This window comes from Meles meles, chromosome 12 (genome assembly GCF_922984935.1).
Source record: "Meles meles chromosome 12, mMelMel3.1 paternal haplotype, whole genome shotgun sequence".
Lineage (NCBI taxonomy): Eukaryota > Metazoa > Chordata > Mammalia > Carnivora > Mustelidae > Meles > Meles meles.
The window spans coordinates 77,537,726-77,562,997 of record NC_060077.1 but is presented as its reverse complement, the minus strand read 5'-3'; the positions used below and the strand labels follow the sequence as shown (position 1 = coordinate 77,562,997).

Genomic DNA, 25,272 nt, shown 5'->3' with positions numbered 1-25,272 from the left:
TCAAAAGGGGAATCTGGAAGAAGTTCATTTTTCCATGTTGAAAACATTCAGTATTAAATTATATCACCCAAAGATTTCTCTCAATTAAATAAGCTCACAGCACTGAAGACAACATGGTAGGATCTGGAAAGAACACCATTTCTCTATATCTGAGGAGTCATATTCAGTGCATATTATTTTGCTTAAAGAAAATCCAATATAGAGATTCAGGACTAAGGAATATGTGTGCTATGGGGAGATGGGCCTGCTCTGATGCAAAAGGAAAGAGCATTCTGGTATTTGAGTGATAAGGCAACTCAAGGACACCTAGAAGAATAATGTATTTCATAGCCCCTAAAACAAGTGAAAATAATCATCCGTAATATGACAAAGGCATATAATATATCATTAGAAAACATATCAATCTCTAAATCAAGTTCTCCAGAAACTAAAATAATTATGAAGATTTAGAAAAAAAAAATACCCCACGTCCTCCCAGTCAACAAGTCAACAAGAATCTGAGAGGAATTCTCATTAAGGGCAATGAAGGATTTTCGGAGAGAGCTGTATTAGTTTCCTAGGGTTGCCACGACCACAAACTGAATAGCTTTAACAACAGAATGTATTGCCTCACAGTTCTTGCTTCAAATCTGAAATCAGATGTAGGCAGGGTTCACTGTGAAGGGAAGGATCTACTCCCGGCCCCTCTCCTTGCTTGTAGAAGGCCATCTCCATGCTCGTATGGCATTCTCCCTGTGGGCACATCTGTCTCTGCACATCTGTCTCCAAATTTCCCCCCTTTTAATAAGGACATCAGTTATACTGGATTAGGACCCACCTTGATAACCTCATTTTAGCTTGATGACCTCCATTAAAACCCTACCTATGTCCAAATGGGGTCACATTCTGAGGTACAGGAAGTTAGAATTTCAACAAAGGAATTTTAGGGGAGCACAACTCAACCCATAACAGAAATATATCCTTTTAAAGAACATAACCTGGGGCATCTGGGTGGTCAGTCAGCTAAACATCTGCCTTTGGCTGGGGTCATGATCCTGGGACCCCACGTCGGGCTCCCTGCTCAGCAGGGAGTTTGTTTCTCCCTCTCCCTCTGCCTGCCCCCAGGCCTGCGCACGTGTGTGCATGCTCTCTCTCTCTCTCAAATAATAAAATCTTTGGGAAAAAAAAAAAAAAGAACATAACCTAAAACTAATTAATTATCCAAAAAGCAATTATCCCTCAGGAAATAAAAGTAAAGAATTTCACTATGTCTTTTCCAGGAGATACTACATCAGCTAGTTAACTGCATATCTGAGGAAAAAGTAAGAAATTCTGTCTAACAAAGGTAAGGAGTTACCATCTGATGTCTTATGTTGGGGGCGGGGGCAGCGGGAACCAGATTCCAAAATTCACTGCTATATTTCTATGGAAATTAGACAGTTAAAAACTAACCTGTCTTGACCCATATATATGTATGGATGGTGTGTGTGTGTGTGTGTATATAAGTATATATATATAAAAAACATACCGTTGTCAAAAGTCCTTAAATTATGCCCAATGTTATTTCTTGGCTGGTATACTAAAAGATCTAAATAGGGGTGCCTGGGTGGTTCAGTGGGTTAAGCCTCTGCCTTTGGCTCAGATCATGATCTCAGGGTCCTGGAATTGAGCCCTGCATCAGGCTCTCTGCTTCCCCCTCTCTCTCTGCCTGCGCCTCTGCCTACTTGTGATCTTTCTGTCAAATAAATAAATAAAATCTTAAAAAAAAAAAAGATCTAAATATAAAGTACCTGTTTGGGGGCTTTGTTTTGTTTTAGATTTTATTATTTATTTGACAGAGCGAGTAAGAGAGCCCAAGCACTGGGAGTGTCAGTGGGAGAAGAAGGCTCCCCACTGAGCAGGGATCCTGATGCGGGGCTCCATCCCAGGACCCTGAGATCATAACCTGAGCCGAAGGCAGACGCTTAACTGACTGAGCCACCCAGATGCCCCTAGAAAGTACCTGTTAAGTGAAATATTTAAAAGGTAAATAATCGTAAAGAATACCTGAAAAGAAACATGAAACTGTAGTGGGACTCACAATCAGTAGCTGCTATGGATGTCTTACTGTTGGGATTAGGGTGGTTCCAATCAAATACGGAATAAACAGAAACAACTTCTAAGTAATAATCAAAACGGCTTAGTGGTCAACCTGAAGATGGTATTGAGAAAAACCAGGTGCATACAGTTTCAGATCATGGCTGGGCCAGTGGGGCGGGGCGGGGGGGGGGTGGGGGGGAGACAAAGTACTATTTATAAGACTCATGTGGAGAAGTGGATTGGTCCTCCTAGGTCTCGGATATTAAAACCTCCTGGATATGAGATTATTAAATTGGGGGCAGACTGTGGAGAAATGGGTTTGGGGGAATGTTCAAAAGTGGAGGCAGAGAAGACCTGTCAAGGACATTTGACACTGGCTCTCTCTTGCCAGACATGGAGACATCCTTAATAATGCTGGGTTAGTTCAAAAAGTAAGAGCGCTCAGGCTTTACAACACTTCCCTTACCCTACCCTAGGCTTTTTGTTATGTAAGAAAAATAAGTTCTATTAGTTTAAGGCCACAATTTTTAAGTTTTGTTATACATGATCTTTCTCACTGCACAGATAGACTACATCCCCAAATCTGTAAAAATAATATCCATGGCAAACATATGTGGTAAGAAGACAAAGAATTACATAAAGGAAAAATGTTAAGACCCCTACAAAGTAAGGGGTGGCTTTGTTGGAGGTGAGAAGAGGACAAGGAAACAAATACAACCAGCATCCTGTGGCCAAGCCCCTTCACACACCAGCAGAAGATAATTAAAATTCATCATTAGCTGACCAACATGTGAAAGACAAACTTAGATGGTTTAGGCAGGTCACTGTACAATGTATGTATACTTTAATTTTACACAAGTCCAACATACAAAACTAGTCCTGCTGAATTTATAAGAGAATTCAAGACATTTCCACATCCAAAGAACACATCAATATTTCCTTTCAGCACTGAAGTGTGCTAGTTCTTACTTTCAAGATTCCTTTGGATATTCTAGGTCCTCTTAACTTCCACACAAATTGAAAAATCAGCTTGTAAATGTCTGCAGAAAAGCCTGATGAGTCATGATTATGCCTAGAGCTGCATCAAATTCATGTATCAATCTGGGGAGCACTGATTCTTCCAGTTTCAGTGAAATATTACTAGTGCAAAAGTGTATTCTAAAAGCAATCTTACTGGGGGCACCTGGGTGGCTCAGCTGGTTAAGCGTCTGCCTTCAGCTCAGGTCATGATCTCAGAGTCCTGGGATAGAGCCCCGAGTTGGGCTCCCTGCTCAGTGGGGAGTCATCTCCCTCCCCCACCCCCACTCCTGCTCTCTTGCTCTCTCATTCAAATAAATAAAATCTTTTAAAAAAATAAATAATGGAATCTTACTTCTTAAAGGGATGTACGGTCAAAGTGGCACATGCAGCTTCTTGATAAGATTTCACTCTTATTTCTCAATAGAAATGAAAACAACCTGGTCCAACACAGTTAACCAAACAAGAAAATCAAATAGAAATCAAATAATTTTGTAGCTCTCTCCTGAAAGGTTCTGAATTCTTCCTATCACTTTTTTGAGAGAGTAACACTTTTCTTCTAGAAAATAAAAAGTTTAACAGAGAACAAACTGACGGTTACTAGACAGAGGTGGATAGGGAGATGGGTAGAACAGCTGATGGGAATTAAGGAGTATACTTGTGATGACTACCAGCTAGTGTATGGACATGATGAATCACTATACTGTACACTTACAACTAATCTTACACTGTATGTTAACTAACTGGATTTTAAATAAAATTTTTAAAAAATATAATGAATTACATGGAAGAAAGAACAAAAAAAAGTTTATTTTCTCCTTAAAAGTACAAACATATCTATTCACCAGCGACAAGGAAGAAACACTGTGAAGTATGTGTACTATATACATATATATATAAAAATAAAATTAATGCTATATATGCTAAAATGAACATGTACCTAATGTATGAACACTTTTAATTTTGACAAGCCTTTTTAAGGTATAGTAACTAAAAGTAATATATCTTTTCTGAATCAAAGAAAAGATATATTACTTTTAGCACTTATTTTGACTAGATATAGTACAATTAGTATTAATTCCTTAAAACCTAGAAATCTGATTATGGTGTAATAATTAACAGGAATTTCTTGGAACATCTACTGAAGAAACTATCATTATAAAGAAATGATCTTGGGGCGCCTGGGTGGCTCAGTTAATTGAGCACCTGACTCCTGGTTTCAGCTCAGGTCATGATCTTATGGGTCATGGGATCCAGCCCTGCAACAGGCTTCCACTCATTGGGAAGTCTGCTTGAAGATTCTCCCTCTCTGCCCTTCTCCTCGCTCTCGTACACACATGTGCATGCTCCCTCTCTAATAAATAAATAAATCTTGGGGCATCTGGGTGGCTCAGTGGGTTAAACCTCTGCCTTCGGCTCAGGTCATGATCCCAGGGTCCTGGGATCGAGCCCCATGGGATCAGCCCGGCATTGGGCTCTCTGCTCAGCAGGGAGCCTGTTTCTCTTCCTCTTTCTCTGCCTGCCTCTCTGCCTACTTGTGACCTCTGTCAAGTAAATGAATAAAATCTTAATAAATAAATCTTTAGAAAAAATAAAATAAAGAAACATGATCTATAAGATGCTTTCTATAATTCAGTCACTGGTATTTATTTAATAACCTGGGCCATTTTAGAGACTAATTCATTTACCTTAGACTAAGACAGAGAGTCTTTCCTTCCACGGTACTTGTCACTTATAACCAAACCAATGGATGTCCTGTGAATTACCTAAAATTTCACATAATCCTCAATCACTAAGCCATAGACCTTTGGGTTTTCAACATATTTTTTTTCTCTCATGCTTTTTGATGTAATAAAGTCTTCTAGATCTATCTGACCCTATATACCATGTGAATATGTAGCTTAGATAAAAGAAGAGAGAAGAAAGAAATCAAACAAAGGACCAGGATAAGGAATCTTTAGTTCATTATATGAGCACTGTATGTGTGAACACTCTTAATACAAGGAAATATATACAGGAAAAAAAATTAAAATCTCAGTCCATCAAAAATACAAATGCTTCAAAACATTTTTTTCTTTTTTCTTTTTAACATATAATGTATTTGTTTCAGGGGTACTGGTCTGTGAATCATCAGTCTTACACAATTCACAGCACTCACCATAGCACATACCCTCCCCAATGTCCATAACCCTACCACCCTATCCCTCCCCTCCACCCCAGTAACCCTCAGTTTGTTTCCTGAGATTAAGAGTCTCTTATGGTTTGTCTCCTTCCCCAGTCCCATCTTATTTCATTTTTCCCTCCCTTCCCCCACTGCCACCCCAGCACGCCTCTCAAATTCCCCATATCGGAGAGATCATATGATAATTGTCTTTTTTTGATTGACTTATTTCTCTCAGCATAATGCCCTCTAGTTCCACCCACATCGTTGCAAATGGCAAGATTTCATTTTCTGATGGCTGCATAGTATTCCATTGTATATATATATACCACATCTTCTTTATCCATCCATCTGTTGATGGACATTTAGGTTCTTTCCATGGTTTCATTATTGTGGACATTGCTGCTATAAATATTTGGGTGCAAGTGCCCCTTTGGATCACTACATTTGTATCATTCAGGTAAATACCCAGTAGTACAATTGCTGGGTCATGCGGTGAAATTTTAGAAAAGCCACCAAAGGCACTAATGAAATAACATGAAATAAAGGATACCCTGGCTTACAATACTAGACAATCACAGTAAAATATCTCCAAGAAGAACTGACTGAGGCTTCCACCTGGTAACCGAGTCTAAGTGACTGATTAAAACAACATATGGGCAAATTAGCCAGGACCTAACCCTATAATTGGGCTGGACACTGAAACTTAAGTTTGAATCTCTTCATACTGAGTAACAGTTAAGCCAAGACACTCTAAATGGGCACCACATGTACTTAAGAGGAATTTAAGTACAGAGTATGCAGTTTTCCAACCATCATCATTCAACTGCTCTATTAATTAGCTAATAATTCATTCCTTGTTTACAACACTATCACCTAGTATATGAAGGGAGTTAAACATGTTCCAAAAAAGCTTATATTAAATGGGAATGAAGCAAGTCCTGGAATAGGATTGAGATTTTTTAAAATTCCTATTTTCATGGAAAAGGCCCAAAGCAAAAGTGAGTGAACAAATTATTAATATAACATAATTATGTCATATTAATATGACATAACTTTAATAGAAACTCTGAAGAAAATTATCTAACTCCCCAAAGTACTGTGTACAATATATTCACATTTTTCCACTAATATATTGAAGAAAAATGTTAGCTCTCAAATTATAAATAGACAGGGTCTGAGACTAGATGCCTCTAGAAGCAGAAGAATACTAGAAACGCTCAATTTTCCTTCATGTTTGTACCAAAATCTTGCTTAAAATTAAATTTAGAGATTGGTTATTAAATAAAATTAACTGATCAAGCTACACAGTCAAATATCAGGAGTTCTAGATGCTGCTACTCATTTTGCCACTAATCATGCAGTCTTTGATCATACCAATTCTAAGGCTTAGTTTTCTCCCTAAGAGTTATTTATAAAATTAATTTTGAATCCTTTTGAAGTCAAAAAAATCAAAGAGCAAGGATCTCAATGTCTACCTCTAAGTCATCTCTGGTGGTTGCTTTAATTTCATGTATTTCTCTATTTCACTGAATCTCCTCTATTTCTCATTCTGTATAGAAATAAATTATACTTCAGTCAACAACAATAGAAATAATCATAACCAAAAGAACACTGAACTTACAATCAGAACTGTATTCAAATCCTGGCTCTTCTGTGGGACCTTGAAAAAGTTACCCCTCTGGGTCTCGGCTTCCCCATGTGTAAAAGATGGACAATACTACCCTCTTTTTTTTCTTTCTTTTTTTTTTTTTTTTAAGATTTTAAGATTTAAGATTCACAGAGAGAGACACAGTGAGAGAGGGAACACAAGCAGAGGGAGTGGGAGAGGGAGAAGCAGGCTTCCCTCTGAGCAGAGAGCCCGATGCGGGGCTTGATCCCAGGACCCGGGATCATGACCTGAGCTGAAAGCAGACGCTTAACGACTGAGCCACCCAGGTGCCCCAATTACACCCTCTTTCAAGAAAGCTGTCCTACACTGGGGAAGGTATGTGCTATGATGAGTGCTGTGAAGTGTGTACCCCCGGCAATTCACAGACCTGTACCCCTGGGGCTAATAATACATTATATGTTAATAAATAAATAAATAAGAAAGAAAGAGAGAAAGCTGTCCTAATGACTGAGAGAAACCATACATGTAATGCAACTAGTGAAATACCTAGCACATGGAAGATGGTCAGTAAATAATTTTTTAAAAAGACAGATTTTGCTACGTCTTCACATTCTGCTTCCACATCCACTGGTTTCTTCCAGCACTGCCATTTCATATTTTATAAAGCTGGATTTTTAATAAGGTTATGATCTTTCAATGACTTTCTGCTATAACATAAAAGAACTACTGTATATGCTTTTCAGACACAATTCTATTATCTGCAAATACGGCAATTCAGCTCTGCATGACTTTATTAGAAGTAATGCTACAAACTCCTATGTGATACTTAAACAGCTTTCAAATTGTCTCCTAATAACAATCATTAGTATACATTTGAGAGCAGCACTTCCCAAGTTTTCATTTTGTGCCTATAGCATGGCATTACAGCAATAATAAAATGGACACAATTCAACTATCCAATGGGGCTTATATGCATACAAGCAAACAATGACCACAGAGTGTGATATAGGAGAAATCTCAAGACCTACGAAGACACAAAAGATAGATATCCTAACCTACACTTTAATGGATCCAGGAAGGATTCCTGGAAGAAATAATGGTGAGAATGAGTAGGAATAACCTCAGGAAGAAGCTCAGGGAATCACATGTTCTAAATCCCATAGGTAAGGTAATTCTTTCTCGACAGAGAAAATAGTAGAGTTGGCATTCAGAGCACAAAGGCCAAATGATGAGACAAGAAACAACAGGTCGATTCACACCAAATCATAAAGGATTTGATCAGCCATCTGAAGGAATGTGGAGTTTAACCTGACAGCAATAGGAAACAGGTCAAGTGTTTTGAATCTGAATTTGCTTTTCGGAAAGATCACTCTAGCTGCAATACAATGGATAGGGATAAAACTCTGGGTTTAAAGACCGGTGGGGCTACTGCAGTACTGCCGGTAAGAAACGATGATACTGAAATTTATCCCCATCTCTCATTACTTATTTCTGCATTTTTGTGTTTAATGAACAAACGACTACTACTCTCCCCTGCTACTCTTTATGCTCATGCTCCCTAAGATCAAGAACCACATCTGTGTATTCACCACATAATGCTTGGCATAATGTCTGCATAAAGGAGGTCTTTAACAAATATATGAAGCAAGGTAGTAGTGGTGAGACCAGCAATAATAAGATGAAGAGGAGAGCTGTTTTAGAGATACAATCGATAGGATCTGGTGTTCAGAGCACCAAGTTGATAAAGATGCAACATGGATTTTGATATAGATTCTACACAAGGGCACTATGAGGACAAGAGAAAAGAAAAAGCATTTTGAAATATTAAAAGTCCTCTACATAAAGGACTATTATTATGATACAGATGCCTAGTAAAGTCATCAAGACATCGGATTCTAATACATGAGACAAATTATTCTACACCTAACCAGAATTTACTAACTATAGGTTTTGAGAAGGGAGAAGATATTACAGGGTTTCACATTAGTCTTGAGCAGGATCAGACTAAAGAGACTTAGTGTCCTGTAAGTAGTTCTCTAAATAGAGAAGCGACATGCTAAAACTCAGCGACATAGTATAAATTTCAGATTAACATGGAGGAAAACACTGCAGACAGGGAAACGAATACGATGCTACTACAACTAGCCTGCGTGCACAGAGATAAGAAACTTAGCTAAAATTATGAGTTTTGAAAGGAAAAGAAAATACAAGACAATAAAGAAAAATAGTAAATGGGGCGCCTGGGTGGCTCAGTGGATTAAGCCGCTGCCTTCGGCTCAGGTCATGATCTCAGGGTCCTGGGATCGAGCCCCGCATCGGGCCCTCTGCTCCGCAGGGAGCCTGCTTCCTCCTCTCTCTCTGCCTGCCTCTCTGCCTACTTAGGATCTCTCTCTCTCTGTCAAATAAATAAATCTTTAAAAAAAAAAAAAAAAAAGAAAAAAAAAAAAAAGAAAAATAGTAAATCATGGGGTTTGATGCGATGTGTAAGGCCAGACGCTGTAGACAAAGACATGTGACTGTTACTTTCTAAGCAGAGTGAGATGGAAAGAGGGAGGAAACATGGCGGGGAGGAAGGGAAGTGATAACATAAATGAGGCAAAAAGCGGAACAGACACATCATCTGGTATCTGAGAAATTACAACTCAGAAAATATTTTCATTAAATGGGAGCAGAGAACTCAACAGAAAGTGTTCACAAGAGCAGCAAAAATGCAATCATCCTTTGCCTGCAATCAGTAAATCAAGTCACTGTAAGTTGATGAAACATGGGTCTACCTCCCATGGCTTTGTTTGTTTTTGACATTTAAGCTTTTTGAAAAGAAAGGCTTTTATAGTTAACAAAAATTTTAAAATAAACTGGCTTCCTAATTTAAAAATGGAAAGACTATATAGCCCATCTAACATCTAACAGTTTTTATTTTGGTGGGTATTTAGGTCCATTGGCAATTCTCTCAAAATCATATTGCAAACAGATCTCAGAGCTCAGAGGCATATACAGACCTTCGGATTCCTAATGCAATAAATACTCTCCACTATTTGTTTTTTTAAAGTAGGTTCTATGCCCAACGTGAGGTTTGAGCTCTACCCTGAGATCAAGAGTTGCATGCTCTATCTACTTAGCCAGCCAGGAGCCCCTACTCTTCGCTATTCTGTATTATCTTCATTTATTGAAAACTTCCATATACGAGAAAATGTCATTGTCCAGTCAACCTGGTTAATCAATGTGTTTTTCTAAATCACGTTACTCAAAGGTAAGTAGAACTCTAGTATTCATGGATAAATGTGTCTCAGCTCAGCAGCATATGGGGGAGCGAGGAAGAAATGGGGCAGAGGACATGTTGAAAGGGATGAAGGTGAAACAGGATCACGAGTGTGAGGATGGTCTGCATCCAGACCCTCCTTTGGTATTTAAGGACTTACAACCCAGCTACTGAGAGCCCTAGGTTGTCTGCCCCCACGAAGGACTGCCCTAGCCAAAGGAAGATCCTTTGCCCAAGCTCTCATCCTCTTCCCATAGGATAGCCCTTATCCAGCGACAAATCAGTTCAAGGACATAAAAACCAGACCCCCCTCAAATCAATTCAAGATAGCCCTAATGGGTCATTCTATCTTCAGAATTCCCCTCACCCTCCAGGCTCAACTGAGATTCCACTGAGACTCATCACAACTCAACTTCTCTCCTTGGCAGAACCCACTTCCTGTTCTTCCCCACCCCCTGCACAAACCCCTCACTCCGTGTTTTGGTGGGTGTTTTGGGGAAACTTTTTTGGTTGGCCTTTTTTTTTTTGAGAGAGAGAGAGAGTAAGCACAAGTGTGAACTGGGGGCAGGGTTCAGTTAGGGGAGGAGGAAATCTCAAGCAGACTTCCCACTGAGCACTTAGCCTGAGATCATGACCTGAGTCGAAATCAAGAGTTGGAAGCTTAACCAACTCAGCCATCCAGGCACCCTTCCCAGGGTACTGATATCAAGAGCCCTCCCTAACAAAGGCTTATTAGTACCAATCTCCACCTCCGAGTCTGCTCACCAGAGAACCCAGGCTGCAAAAATAAGTGCCAAAGCTCTTTTTAGCACAAGAGGGTTCATTTCATTATTCTATTTACATGACTCTAAAATTTTCTCTAATTTTTAAAGGGTATATTGAAAAAACTTTAATGTCCATCAATCAGGGATTAAATAAATTACCATGGAACACTGCAATGTGAGATATGAAATAATCTCCAAAGTATATAGTGGGAGAAAAAGTACAGCGCAGTGTGTAAAATATAATCCCATGGTGGGATCTAAAAGGAGGATATACGTGAATCTGTATACATCCAGACGTGCATCTAAACTAATACTAATTTTGAAGATAAATCATCGGTTTTATAGGTCTTCCTCCCACTTTTGGATACTTCACTGTACTCCAAAATGTAGTTTAATAAATAAATAGATACAATGATTTTATTTGATTCACCAGGTTTTGTTGTGCACACATGGAGTTTCCAAAAAATGTTTAACAAGAATTTATCCGCAGCCTATAATCTTTCAAATGCTAGTTCTCCGCTGTGAGCTCTCTGTCCCAAACCCCATGACTCACTACTTCTGCAAACATGTTTTCACTACATGTTCTATATACAGGTACTTAACACTTAGCCCTGTGTGTAGTTATTTGTTCCATTCCAGTCTGTGTTCCTCGAGGGTAAAACCAGATCGCCTATGTAAACCCACCACCTTTGTTATTTAATCATAATCAAGCAAACTGCATTCTGCGGGATTTGCAGCGGCTCACCAGCACCCAGAATAGTAACTGACTTCCACTAGTGGTCGGTATGTATCTCCTGAATGAGTAAACAGAGAATAACGATAACTAGCATTTACTAAGCTCTCACTGTGTGCCAAGCAAGAGAAGATCTTTTTTCTTTTTTCTTTTTTTGCTAAATTTGACTCCTTCTGGACTCTTTCAAGAATCTTACTCCCTTAATTATCCTCCTGTCAACCATTTTAATTTCTACTAAATTAGCCTTCATCCTTCAAACATGTTCACATGTCATTTTTGTCCGAAACACCCTCCTTTGTCCCTGGCCCCTGGTTGTAAATTCAGTTCTCTCTGACATTCTAATCATAATCAACATTTTGAAACCTGTGATCTTTGACTCCCTGTTTCCATCCTTACTACAAAAGTCATGTAATTCAGTTTCGATCCTCAAACAAGATCCAAGGATCTCAAGATCCCCCTTCTCATGAGAGAGCACCGATTTCTCCAACAGGACACTCCAGGGCAGAACTCTCCAGTACTAACAGAGAGAAGCAAGGCCTTGGAGAGACCTGAGAAAAGAGAACGCTTTGACATTAGTGAACTGTTGACACCTACTCTTTACATTCCTTCCATATCCAACCCTTACTCAGTTCTCGCAGTCTAGTAAGGCTGCTAGTTGTTTTGTTTTTAAAAGATTTTATTTATTTATTTGACAGAGAGAGAAATCACAAGTAGGTAGAGGGGCAGGCCGAGAGAGAGGGGGAAGCAGGCTCCCCACTGAGCAGAGAGCCCAATGCAGGGCTTGATCCCAGGACTCTGAGATCATGACCTGAGCCGAAGGCAGAGGCTTAACCCACTGAGCCACCCAGGTGCCCCGTTAGGCTGCTAGTTTGACATGGCTGAGCACTTGCCAATCCTCAACCCTCTCCCTTTGGTTTCCGTTTCAGTTTTCTCACAATTATCCTCTTCCCATTTTTTCAGCTTTCTTCTGCCTAGATATATGAAGGCCCAGAAAGCCAAAGAAGAGGGACACCTGGGTGGCTCAGTCATTAAGCATCTGCCTTCGGCTCAGGTCACATCCCAGGGTCGTGGGATCGAGCCTCGCATTGGGCTCCTTGTTTGGCCAGAAGCCTGCTTCTCCCTCTCCCACTGCCTCTGCTTGTGTTCCCTCTCTTGCTGTGTCTCTCACTAACAAATAAATAAATAAAATCTTTAAAAAAAAAAAAAGAAGAAAGAAAGAAAACCAAAGAAGAATTCAGGAACAAGGAAAGATCTTATATTCGTTTTTCGCTAAATTTGGACTATTTAATTTGATTATTCTTTTAATAAAAAACTCAGGATGAAACTTATTTTTCCCCTTATGACTCTCCCCAATTTTTTATTATAAAAAATTTCAAATGTACAAAAGGTTCAAAAAAATAGTATAAATATCACTCAACAAATATCATATTTCCTGTGTCAATATTTGTGTATATACATACATACACACATATGTACATACATACATATACTTATATACATACTCTTTGTTGCTAAACCACTTGAAAATAACCTACATACATCAGGACAATTCACCACTAAATAAAATAAAGAGCTTAAAAATAAAGAGCATTCTCCTTCATAAACACAGTATTATCACAATCACCATTATCAACACCATAATAATTCTTTAATAGCACCTAACTGCCCAGTCTACAAATTACTTCAACTGTCTAAAAATCTTTTGTAGCTTTTTTTGAACTGGTAAATATTCAAGTTATATGCATTGAATTTGGCTGTTATGTCTCTTTAGTCTTTAGTTCTAGAACACTCCCAATCTCCCTTCTTTACATTAACTCTAAAAAACAAAACAAAATCAATTGCTTACAAAATGTTACACATTTTAGATTTGCGTGATCTCTTTTTTGATGTCATTTACCTTGTTTCTCTATCTCCTATTTTCCTGTAAACCGGACTTTAGATCTAAAGTCATCATTAGTCTCAAGTAAAACATCTCTGGCAAGAATACTTCGCAAGTGATGCTACACACTTCACACTACGTCACTGCAGGAGGCATGTAAAATCGCATTGTCCCACACCATTTGGTTAAGGTGCTGACTACCAGATTATTTCCACTGTACTGTTTTTTTTTTCCTCCTTTAAAGCTATCAATAGCCAGGGCGCCTGGGTCGATCAATGGGGTAAGCCTCTGCCTTTGGCTCAGGTCATGATCTCAGGGTCCTGGGATGGAGCCCCACATGGGGCTCTCAGCTCGGCAGGGAGCCTGCTTCCCCCCTCTCTCTGCCTGCCTCTCTGCCTACTTGTGATCTCTCTCTGTCAAATAAATAAATAAAATCTTTAAAAAAAAAAAGCCATCAATAACCTATGGAGTGATACTCCCTATACTCCAATGATACTCCAATGATAAGACCACCCTATTCTGCAATATCCCACGTGACACTGACATCTCACATGAATTCTAAAAGCTATAAAACAGAATAATATGTGAAAAATCTAGTATGAGATCAATGTTAATCTCTCGACATTACTTTTTAAACTCTCAAATGCAAAAGATGTATTTCTATCCCACAAACGCAGGCATTTTCATAAGGGGGTCAACAACATCTCAGTACGTGTACTTCCTATTCCTCGGGCAGGCCCCCTGAGATTTGTAAATAACAAACTCAAATTCTCTCTCATGAGAACGGGCACACAGGAACAGGAGTAGGCCTACACTACCCACCTTCCTCTGGGGAACATGAGTAACAGGGACTATACAGTAAATAGCTGAACTTAGTTTGCCACAGTTACAATGAAAGAAAGAAGAGTCTGTGAAAGTTTGCTCAGATTCTCACAGAATAGTCCTTCATCGTTTGTCAGAAGAGTGTCTTCAAGTCAAATTCACAATACAAGGCAACGAAGGAAGTGATCATTAAGATTATGAATTTTCATTGTGCTGCATTTTTGTTACCAATTTATTGGAGACTTGAAAAAACCTGAACCAGGTCATAAAGACTATTTACTGGAATGCAAGGAGATAGCCAGGTCATAACATGGGCTGAAGGAACTACCGACTACCGAGGTGCTTACTCAGAACAAAAGGTTTCCGGATTAAAGAGCTGTGAGGGACACAATCTTCTGAACACTAAGCTTGTCACTAGCTTGACAAGATCATACTTTATTATTTGAGTGGCAAGAAAACAATTCCAATGAACATGACCCGTAAGGACCTCCTTTTTAAGGGAGTTCCAATATTCCGCTTCAAAAGGGCATGTGTAATGAGCAGACGGCAACAGAAGACGACACTTATTTCTTACTGCCAAACAGTGCTGATGCATGAGAGTCAGGTTTTGAAGAACTGTAGAGCTATCTGTTCAAAAAATATATCACGATTTTTTAAATGATTCATAGATTTTGAGACATGAGTCATGTTCTAAATTTCCATAGCTGCAATCAGGATATCTGAATTCAACTTATGCTATCACCAAACTGCCTCAGTTTCAAGAGTTACTAATTAAACGAAAAGCAAACTATGCCCATCGAGCCTCTACATTTTAGGTAAAACAGGCCCCATTTGGTAGAACCAACTTTAACCCACTCACCTCTAATCTCATCTGCGTCTCCAATTATTCCTACATGTTTCCCTTCTCTCACTTCGTCATCAAAGCTATATTAAGCACCGAAGTTTCTCATTGCTCACAAATTAAACTACCCAGGTAGAAACAAATATGCTCTTCCAAACTGGAAGTGGAACTTTCCCAGTATTCTGGGGATCAGGACGGTATGCTGGGTAAGTCAAAGATGTGACAGTCATTGATGAGGGACTAATCCAGCTCCTCCATTTACTAGCTGCAAACCGTAAGGGAATAGGTAACCTCTTTCCAAGTCAGAATGCCCTCATTTTTAACATCACCCTTCTTCTTAGAGATTCCAGAAAAGTGTTCTGCCTGTCACAAAACTGCTCTTGACAAGTCACCAATGACCTCTCCATCACTAAATCCAATGTCAAGTCCTAATCCCGATCTCTCCTGACCTACCAGCAGCATTTGGCAGAGCTCATACGTCCTCTTCCTTGAAACACTTCTTCTCTCACCTTCCAAGTCTTCACACTTTCCTGATATATCTCTAGCTTTAGTCTCCATTTTTCCTCATTTTTAACCTTCAAATGTTGGCATACCAAGAGCTTAGTCCCTGGACTCCTTTTCCAGCAACACTCCTTCCCTTTCTCCCTCCTTCAGTGATTTCACCAAGCCTCACAGCTTAAATACCAACTACATGTTGACAATTCCCAAGTACAGCTCAGGGCTCTCTTCTGACTCCAAACCCACCTATCCAGCTTCCTACTCAGTATGTCCCTCCAGATAGCTAATGAGCTTCTCAAACTTGACCTGTTCAAAAGTGAGTCCCTGCTCTTCTTCCCCAAACTTGTTCCTCCCCCAATCGTCACCATCTTAGTTAATAGCAACTCCATTTTTACAGCTTCATGGGCCAAAATCCTAGAATCATCTTTGATTCTTCTCTCACACACATTCCACCTCCCAATCCATCGGAAAACTCTAGCAATCCCTTCGGAGAGTACGGTATCTAGCACCCAAAGACTCCTCCACACCTTTACTACCACCACCCCATTTCAAATTGCCAGCAACTCGCCTCATGGATAATACAACAGTCTCTTAACTGGTATCCCCATTTCCAACCTTTGTCCCCTTCATCATCTCAACACAGCATGCAAAATGACACTCTTGGGAAAAAAAAAACCCATCATATCACAAAGCTACTCAGAATTCCTCCTGTGACTGCCCGTGTCACCCCGAGTCAAAGCCAAGCTATTCAACCGCCTATCCTACACGAGGGAGGCTGCAGTTCTCTCCTTGCTTTCTCTCTTCATCCACTCTGCTTCTTGGTTTTCTTCAATTCATCAGGCAGGGTCTTATCCCAGAAGTGTCCCCCAGGTCTTCATGTACACTCCCTCACACACCCTCTGGGTCTCTGCTAAAATGTCAGCTTCTCAGGGAGGCCTTCCCTGACCAACATAAACTGTAAAATCCACCATCCCCATGGTATTTTATTTTATTTCTCCAAAGCACTTAGAATCCTTTAACAGACCAAAAATTTTGCTTATTTGTCATCTGGCTTTCCCACTATAACATAAACTCCAAGATTTGTTTACTGTTCTATACTGTATTTCCAGTGCCTAGAACTTGTGCCACTTAGCAGGCACCCAAATATTTGTTGAATAAATGAACGAAGTACTGAATAAAGTGTGTTTGTTTTGGTTTTTTAAAAAGTTACAAATTAAAATCCATCTTGATCTTACATACTTTAGATTTCACAGAAGAGTTGCTTATCAATTACTTTTTCTATAACAATGTCAGCAATTAGTATAAGTCTCCCTAATCAAATCCTTAATACACTAATTGTTTTTTGCCAGCTGCAAGTTGTTCCTATATTGTAGCCTTCTTCATTCTATCTGTGACACACAGGAAGCAGACATACCACCATAGGACCTATGGTAATTAGCTGACATGGTTTACTTTAATCCCTATTACACTCACAAAGGCCTGATAATGAGTCACAAAACTGTTTCTGAAACTAAGTAAAGTGATATTTTATTAGTGTGAACTTTTCACTCCCTCTAAGGGTGGTTTTTATTGTTTGTTTGTATTTGTAATGTTTAGAGGAAAGAAGAGCCCTTAAGGAAGACAGCCAAATAAATAACTTGAATGTGAAACAGAAGGTAACTAGCACACTCTTATCAATCTGTTATCACTGACATATATTAACTACCAACATTCAGAGAGAAGTATGTATGGACAAAACACCCATAAAATACCTTGAGTGAGCTTGATAGGTCATAAGTTACAGTTGCCAAGCTGAATGGAAGACAGTGGTTTAAAAAGCCATGTATTTCCTGTAATTTTCAATTCTAACCTAGAAAATAACCCTTGGCACTTCAGAAATTTTCTCTGCCTTGAACTACTCACCACTGCCCTAACATTTTACTGTTCCATCATTTTCTGACTCCCACTAACTTGAGCAACTATGAGCAAGTTGGTGGGGTGGGGGGAGGCCTATATGTTCATTAAACATCACCAACACATTTTGGAAAAGATGCCTAATTTTATTTAAACTATTTAATATTTCATGAATACAGTATATATGTTAATAGAGAAAAATAAAAATTCCACTTGGACAAGGACTTTCCAAGTGATGCAGTCATGATACAGGGCTTCTCCTTCCAACAAAAATTTCTACCAGCAAAGTAGTTTTAAGTAATCAGAAGAACCACATGAATAGAGTTCATATTCTGAGCTGACATCATAGTCATAGTATCTATAAGTAGGAACATAAGGTATCCTTTTATTGATGACAGGATTCCACTGGGCCACAGAAAAACTCTCAGTTGGTTCTGCCTATGATCAATGGCATGCATATAGCTAAGAATATGAACTCTGTATAAAGGGCAACAATGCAGGGGACAAAATGGGAACAGAACCTACAAACCTCACTAACCAATGACTTTAATCATCTGTCCCATAAAACAGACAAGTGTCGCAGAGAAATGTAACAGATAAACCAGGAATAAAGGCACTACCTAGATCCAGGCCTAACACTACAAATACTAAAATTGTTCCCAGATTTATACTATGCATTTTGATCTCTCTCTAGTAGAACACAGCAAAGATAAAATCAAAGTATGGAAAACAGTAGCATTTTCTTCTACCTACAATAATCTACTTTAAAGTAGTATCTAGGCACAGTATTTTTTTTAAAGATTTTATTTATTTATTTGACAGATCACAAGTAGGCAGAGAGGCAGGCAGAGGGAGAGGGAGAAGCAGGCTCCCTGCTGAGCAGAGAGCCCCATGAGGGGATCCATCCCAGGACCCTGGGATCATGGCCTGAGCACAAGGCAGAGGCTTTAACCTACTGAGCCACCCAGGCGCCCCTAGGCACAGTATTGCTTTTAAATAACAACAAGAACAAATTCTGCTCAGTCATAAATGGAAGAGCATTCAATGTTCTTGAATAAGATGACCTAGTATTACAGAGATGTCAATTCTCCCCAAAATAAATCTATATATTCAATGTATCCTCAATTAAAATTCTAGTTGTGTTTTAGAAATTCTAGCTCCAAATATTTATAGAAAAGAGTAAAAATCCACAAATAACTAAACCAACTGTGAAAATGGGCAAAGAGGGGCACCTAGGTGGCTCAGATGGTCTGGTGTCTGCCTTCGGCTCAGGTCATGATCCCAGGGTCCTGGGATGGTGTCCTGCATAGGACTCCCCACTCAGCGGGAGTCTGTTTCTCCCTCTCTCTCCCCACTGTTCCCTGTGCTTGTGCTCTCTCGCTCTGCCAAATAAACAAATAAAATCTTTAAAAAAGGGAAAAAAAGAAAATGGGCAAAGAATGTAGAACTTGCCCTATCAGACACTTAACATCACTAGCCATTTGGAGGGACAAATTAAGACCACAATGAGATATACCACTACACATCTAAACAGCTAAAATAAAAATACAATGATAATACCAAATGCTAGCAAGGATGCAAAGAAACTTAATCTCTCGTACATTGCTGGTGGGAACATAAAATTGTGCAGCAACTCTGCAAAACATTTTGGCAGTTTCTTCACAAACTAAACATACACTTATCATACCATCCGGGAATCACCTTCCAAGGCATTTGTCCCAGAAAACATGAAACTTTGTATACACACACACACACTGTTCAAGAATATTCACTGCAGGGGCGCCTGGGTGGCTCAGCGGGTTAAAGACTCTGCCTTTGGTTCAGGTCATGATCCCAGGGTTCTGGGATGGAGCCCCACATCAGGCTCTCTGCTCAGCAGGGAGCCTGCTTCCTCCTCTCTCTGCCTGCCTCTCTGCCTACTTGTGATCTCTGTCAAATAAATAAAATCTTTAAAAAAAAAAAAAGAATATTCACTGCACCTTTATTTGTAATAGCCAAAAATTAGAAACAGCCCCAATGTCCCTGTGAATGGTTACACAAACTGCAGTACACATATACCATGGAATAGTACTCAAATTATGCAATAATTTGGGATGAATCTAAAAAATTATCTCACACAACAATTTGGATGCATCTCAATCTCAAAAAATCATATGTTGTGTAATTCCATTTATACAGCACTCCTATATAGATACAATTATAGAGATGGAAAGCTTGTTTGCTGAGCAGAGGTTGGGATTGAAAGGAGTTGAATGTGACTAAATAGGTGTAGCGGGAAGGAGATCTCAGTGATAACGGAACAGTTCTCTATCTTGACTGCAGTGATGGTTACAGGTATCTACACAGGTGGTAAAATGGCCTTGAGCCAATGTCAGGCATTGTACCAGTGTCAATTTCTGGGTTTAGCTATTGTACTATATATAGTTGGATAAAAATGTAACCCTTGGGGGAAATTGGGTAATGTTATATAAAATATAACCATTGGGGAACCATACCTCTCTGTAATATTTTTGCAACTTCCTGTGATCTATAATTATTTCAAACGCAGACTAAAACAAAATGGGAAGAATTATTCACACAGGGGGAAAATATTAATACAAAGCCATTATTTGAAAACCACATGGTGTCACAGCAGGAGCAAACAGATAAACCAAAGGAACACAATACAGTGCTCAGAGTATTTATGAGAACTTGATATACAATGAGTGCAGCATTTTATCTAAGGGGAAAGGAGAGAGTGCCGCTAGGAAAACTGGCACACTACGCAGGAAATAAACTGAACCTCTTCCTTGTGACATAAAAAGACTCGGGATGCACTAAAGACCTACACATTTCAAGGAAAACTATGAAGTTAGTAGAACATAAAATAAGAGTAACTTTATTACTTGAGTTGGGGAAAGAATTCTTAAAACCCCCAAAGCACAAACTATAAGGCAATTTTTTAAAAATCTGACTACACCAAAATTGAAGATTTCTGTTCAATGAAGCAAATCATGAAAAATGTTACAAATGATAGACTAGGAAGACGGATACTTAAGATATTCAACAGGCTAGTCTTTAAGAAAATACAACAGCTTCTGCAGATCAATAAGAAAAGGAATGAAACCTCAAAAATGAGAAAGGGATGAACAATTTTACAAGAGGGAAAACCGAAAAGATAAAATGCACTTGAAGAAATGCTCAAACTCCTTAATAATAGTGAAATGTAATTTAAAATGAGATTTTACTTTGTATCAATTAGCGTGGAAAAACTAGGACACTGTATAACACTAAGCAACAGTGGAGCTACAAGGACACAGAAATCCCCAAGAATTGCCTGCAGGAGTACAAACCATTACAGTTTGTTCTGAAGCACAATCTAGCAGTCCTTTGATAAAATAAATGAAATGCCCTATGATCCAGAAATCACATTCCTGGATGTAAATCTCAAAGAAAGCATCATAGAGGTCTTGGATGTATGTATATTATGGAATTTTCTATAGCAGTAGGAAAATAAAGGTAAAATGGGTATCAGCGAATTGCAAAGTAGATGGACACTTGTAATGCATATAATCTCTGAAATACTATGCAGCGGTCAGATGCAATGGACAGTGACACAAACAGATCTTTAAAATATGGTAGGAAGAGAAAAAAATTTCAATATACGACATTATATAACATATGTGATATATAATATATAACATATAAAAATATACCGTAGCTCCAAAAATAAAAAATGTGGGCATCCAAAACAATACACATTTAATAACACATACAAACATAAGATACATATCGTGCACGTTAAAATGATTTTTCATGGGTTGATGAACAAGGGAATGGTGTGGGAATTGGAAATAAAATACAGTGAATGAAAAAAAAAAAAAAAGCAGGAGAGGGGTTCCTGGGTGGCTCAGTGGGTTAAAGCCTCTGCCTTCGGCTCAGGTCATGATCCCAGAGTCCTGGGATCGAGCCCCGAATCAGGCTCTCTGCTCCGCAGGGAGCCTGCTTCCTTCCCCTCCTTCTCTCTCTGCCTGCCTCTCTGCCTACTTGTGATCTCTGTCAAATAAATAAATAAAAATATTTAAAAAAGAAAAACACGAGACACACCTTGAACAGTCAATGACGATCACTGAATTGAGAAAAAGTAATTCAATCCTCTTCACCTGAGGTCCAAATCAAACTTTAAGGACTCACACCTAACAGAGCACACTACTAAAGCTAATTGTTATCCTATTCTTCCCATGACAAAGGCACAAAAACTAGCCCACTACTTTTAAAATGTTCAATGCTAAGACTGTTACATAGATAAACCACTTACTTTGCTTCAAAACAGAATTTATGTCCAAGATAAAAATAAAAGGAAATTATAAGATACAAGACTCACTACTTAAAATATAAGTTCCCACAATGATATTCAAATAAAGCCCAGTGCCTTTGATTTACCTATCAAGCTCTTTTCAAATTTAGCTATGTACAGGTGGCAATAAGAGAAAGTATATATAGTCTAGTTTTAAGTAGAGCTCTGGAGTATTTTAGAAATAAAGATAGATATTTAAACAAGTAAATTCTCTATAATAATCTCTTATTGAAATTAACAAGGCATTTACTATCTATATTGTTTTCCCAATTTGAAATAACTGAGATCTGTTATTTTCAATGAAATCAAGGTAGCTTTGGATTCTTCGTAAATAAAGGCCTTTCAATACACTATTTTTACTTTTATTATTTTTAAGATTTTATTTATTTATTTGACAGAGATCACAAGCAGATGGAGAGGCAGGCGGGGACGAGGAGCAGGGGGAAGCAGGCTCCCTGCTGAGCAGACAGCCTGATGTGGGGCTGGATCCCAGAACCCTGGGATCATGACCTGAGCCGAAGGCAGAGTCTTTAACCCACTGAGCCACCCAGGTGCCCCACTATTTTTACTTTTAAACTGCTCTCCCCTTCCATTGTCACAAGTAGCCTATAAAATAAGAAAATCTGTTACACCAAAATTTCAAAAACTCAGTTTCTCTTTCACACACTACGATTCTTGCCATCTTATCCATAAAGTCCTAAGCAATAAGCATCTAAAAGAGTCATAGCCTGCCTTGTTTGGCTTACGGCAAATGTTACCATGAAAGCAAGCTGTTCCTCTCACTGAATCCTAAAATCCGCAGCATCAACATGGCCAATGCTGTAACCGTACCTGCCATAATTTCAAGCTATAAGAACCAGCAAATTCTGCCTGAGATCTGAGAAACTGACAAAGCAAGTGAATCAAAACATAAAACGCAATTTTTGAACCAAGGGCAGGGTAATGCCGACTCCAAACACAGGGCTTCAGAATGCTGGGACGCAAAAGTAAGTGGGAGTAGCAGGTATCCTTAGACCAAATCCTAGGGCAAAAGGATGGAGGGCAGGTAGGTGGCACCTCAAAGATGAAACTCTAACAGACGTTAGCAGCTCTGGCAAGGGCAAACTGGAAAGGAGTACCAATAGGTAAGGAAAGACCATGCTTACCCAAAAGCAAACACATTTTCCGAAGGCACTGTCAATAACCACCCACTCATCATCACAAACCACCTCACTCTTTGGATTGCCACTGAGGTCAGGGCGGTCCTATCTCAAAACCAAAGTCAGTGTCACCTGAAAAAAATGTCATTCACCAGCCCAAGGGACCCCAAAGACCCCTGGCTGAACCCCCGCTCCGGGCAAAGGCGCCAAGCTGTGGGCCTGAACCTGCAGGCTCGGCAAAGAACAGAACTGCCATCAGCGGCGTTCGAACAGCTGGCGCCGCCCCCGGCCAGAATGGGCTGTGACCCTTGACCCCCGGCCCCTGACCTCCACTGCGGGCACGTCCCACGCTGGGGTTCCCCCTGGGATAGCTTGAAAGTCCCCTCACCTGTCACAGTTTCATCTCATGCCGCAATGTTGTCCGTCCCACCACCCGCGGGCGCCCGATCAAAGGTAGACTAGGCGAGGATGCTATGTGCGGAAGATGTGGGGTGCTCAAATCCGGGTAGACAAACCACAACCCGAGCCCAGCAGGCGTCTCCCCGCGGAGGTTGCAAGGTGCCGTTGCCGCCGCTGCCGCCGCCGCCGCTGCAGTAAATCAGCTGACACCCAACTGCCGTGACTTTCGCTGCAACTGTCGCAAAAACGAGGGGGAGGGAAATGATCATCATTTCCATACTTGCCTGGCCGAGACTGGAGCCAGAGAAGCTGGCCCGTTACCAAGGAGACCGAACGGTGTCGACTGTGGGCAAAGAGTGCACGGTCGCCATTTTTACTCTGGGAAGTGTCGTCTAGGCTCTCGTCTCGCCTCCAATGCCCATCCTGGGAGGACCAAGATGGAGGGAAGAATGAAATGGCAAGTCTAGGTGTTTCCAGGATGTTGCAAGTTTACTTTTCTGCCCTGCGACTCTGTCCAGACACTTGGAAAGTGTTAGCTCTGAAATCTGTTTACTTTTTCCCTCTGACCTCGAATTTAGATGTCGCCCACGACACAGAGAGACAGAGGAAGAACTCGGCTTCTGAGCTCGAAGTCTGACCTTGTGCAACATTCCTGTAGAGGAGTGGAAATGAGTGTATACTCGCTGCGTGGGCGGTTGAGCCTAGTAGAGCGTGAGATCTGCATTCGGAGAGGCTCGGATTGGGATTCTGGGGCCTCCACTGCGCAATGTTATGGTCATCGGGGGCGTGATGCTTCTTCTCTTCATTCTCCTCAAGCCCCATATAAAATATAGGCATAATAACCTCATGGGTATCTAGGAGGCTAAACGAGCTCAATAAATATTATTTATTATGCTTGCCATCTGCCTCCAAATATTTGTTGAATGAACAATAGCCAAGGGAAAAATGATGCTATGCTGGTAGCCAATGGTTAGTTCTGTTAAAAAGATAGAAAAAAATAAGCATTCCGTATATTTGTCCTTCATAGTCTCACTAACACATTTATGGGGCTAGAATTCTAGTGCAATTCTCAAAAGTAAGCTGTGTAAATGAATCACATGGAGAGGCTGTGAAAATAAAGTTTTTGATTCAGTAGGTCTAAAGTGGGTTTCTGAAATCCTCCCCTTCTAAGGAGCTCCCAGGTAATGCTATTTGCTGCTGGTCCTTGGACTGAATCCTGGGTGGCAAAATCCTATTGGATGAGTCTGAAGCAGGAGATTGACTAGGGGATTAGAACAGGGCAGAAACAACTCCTTGAGACAGGATCATTTCCTTACTAATATGTCAGAAGTGACCTAAGAGTTGGTTTGGCCAAAAGGCTTTCTGTCAATGTATTATTCCTGCAAATAACAAACTTCTTCCTCCCCTTCTTTCCAGCTTAGACAGTCCTCCTCCTTATAGCACACTGCAGACCCTTCAGTTCTGGGGGGCACACCTCCTTTTCCCTAACTAGGCCATTCAGTGTCCTTTAGGTCCCGGGTGTCATTTCCTATTTATTTGTAGAGACCAGCTCTGCTGCCATCATGATAAAAATTAGATCATAATGTTGACCAAGGAAATCAGTAGAACACTTGAAAATCAGCAATTCTGAAATTGTTTTGTACTGCAAATTGGGATTCTACAATTTTCTTCAACTTTTGACTAACTGCCCTGCAATCACATGGGGGCTAAGGAAGAGCAGGGAAATTATGTCAAATAGAGGAAATTAATTCCTTGGACAGCTGGGTTCAATATACTCATTCGCTCTGTTGTGATGATGAATACATTTAAACTGTTAAGTTCATAATCCCCTTTACAATTTATAAGAACTTTTCGGAAATAT

The 25,272-nt window shown here is 39.8% G+C and overlaps 1 protein-coding gene across 2 annotated transcripts in view; it reads right to left on the bottom strand.

The window, feature by feature from the left end:
• The window catches only part of WDR7 (WD repeat domain 7), a 372,785-nt gene extending 349,195 nt beyond the window's left edge, over window positions 1–23,590 (bottom strand). For both annotated transcript variants that reach the window (XM_046025300.1, XM_046025301.1), the window contains exon 1: window positions 23,401–23,590. The gene's annotated coding sequence lies outside the window, so the exon portion shown is untranslated. The remainder of the gene's footprint in view (window positions 1–23,400) is intronic.
• Between the last annotated feature and the right edge of the window lie 1,682 nt (window positions 23,591–25,272).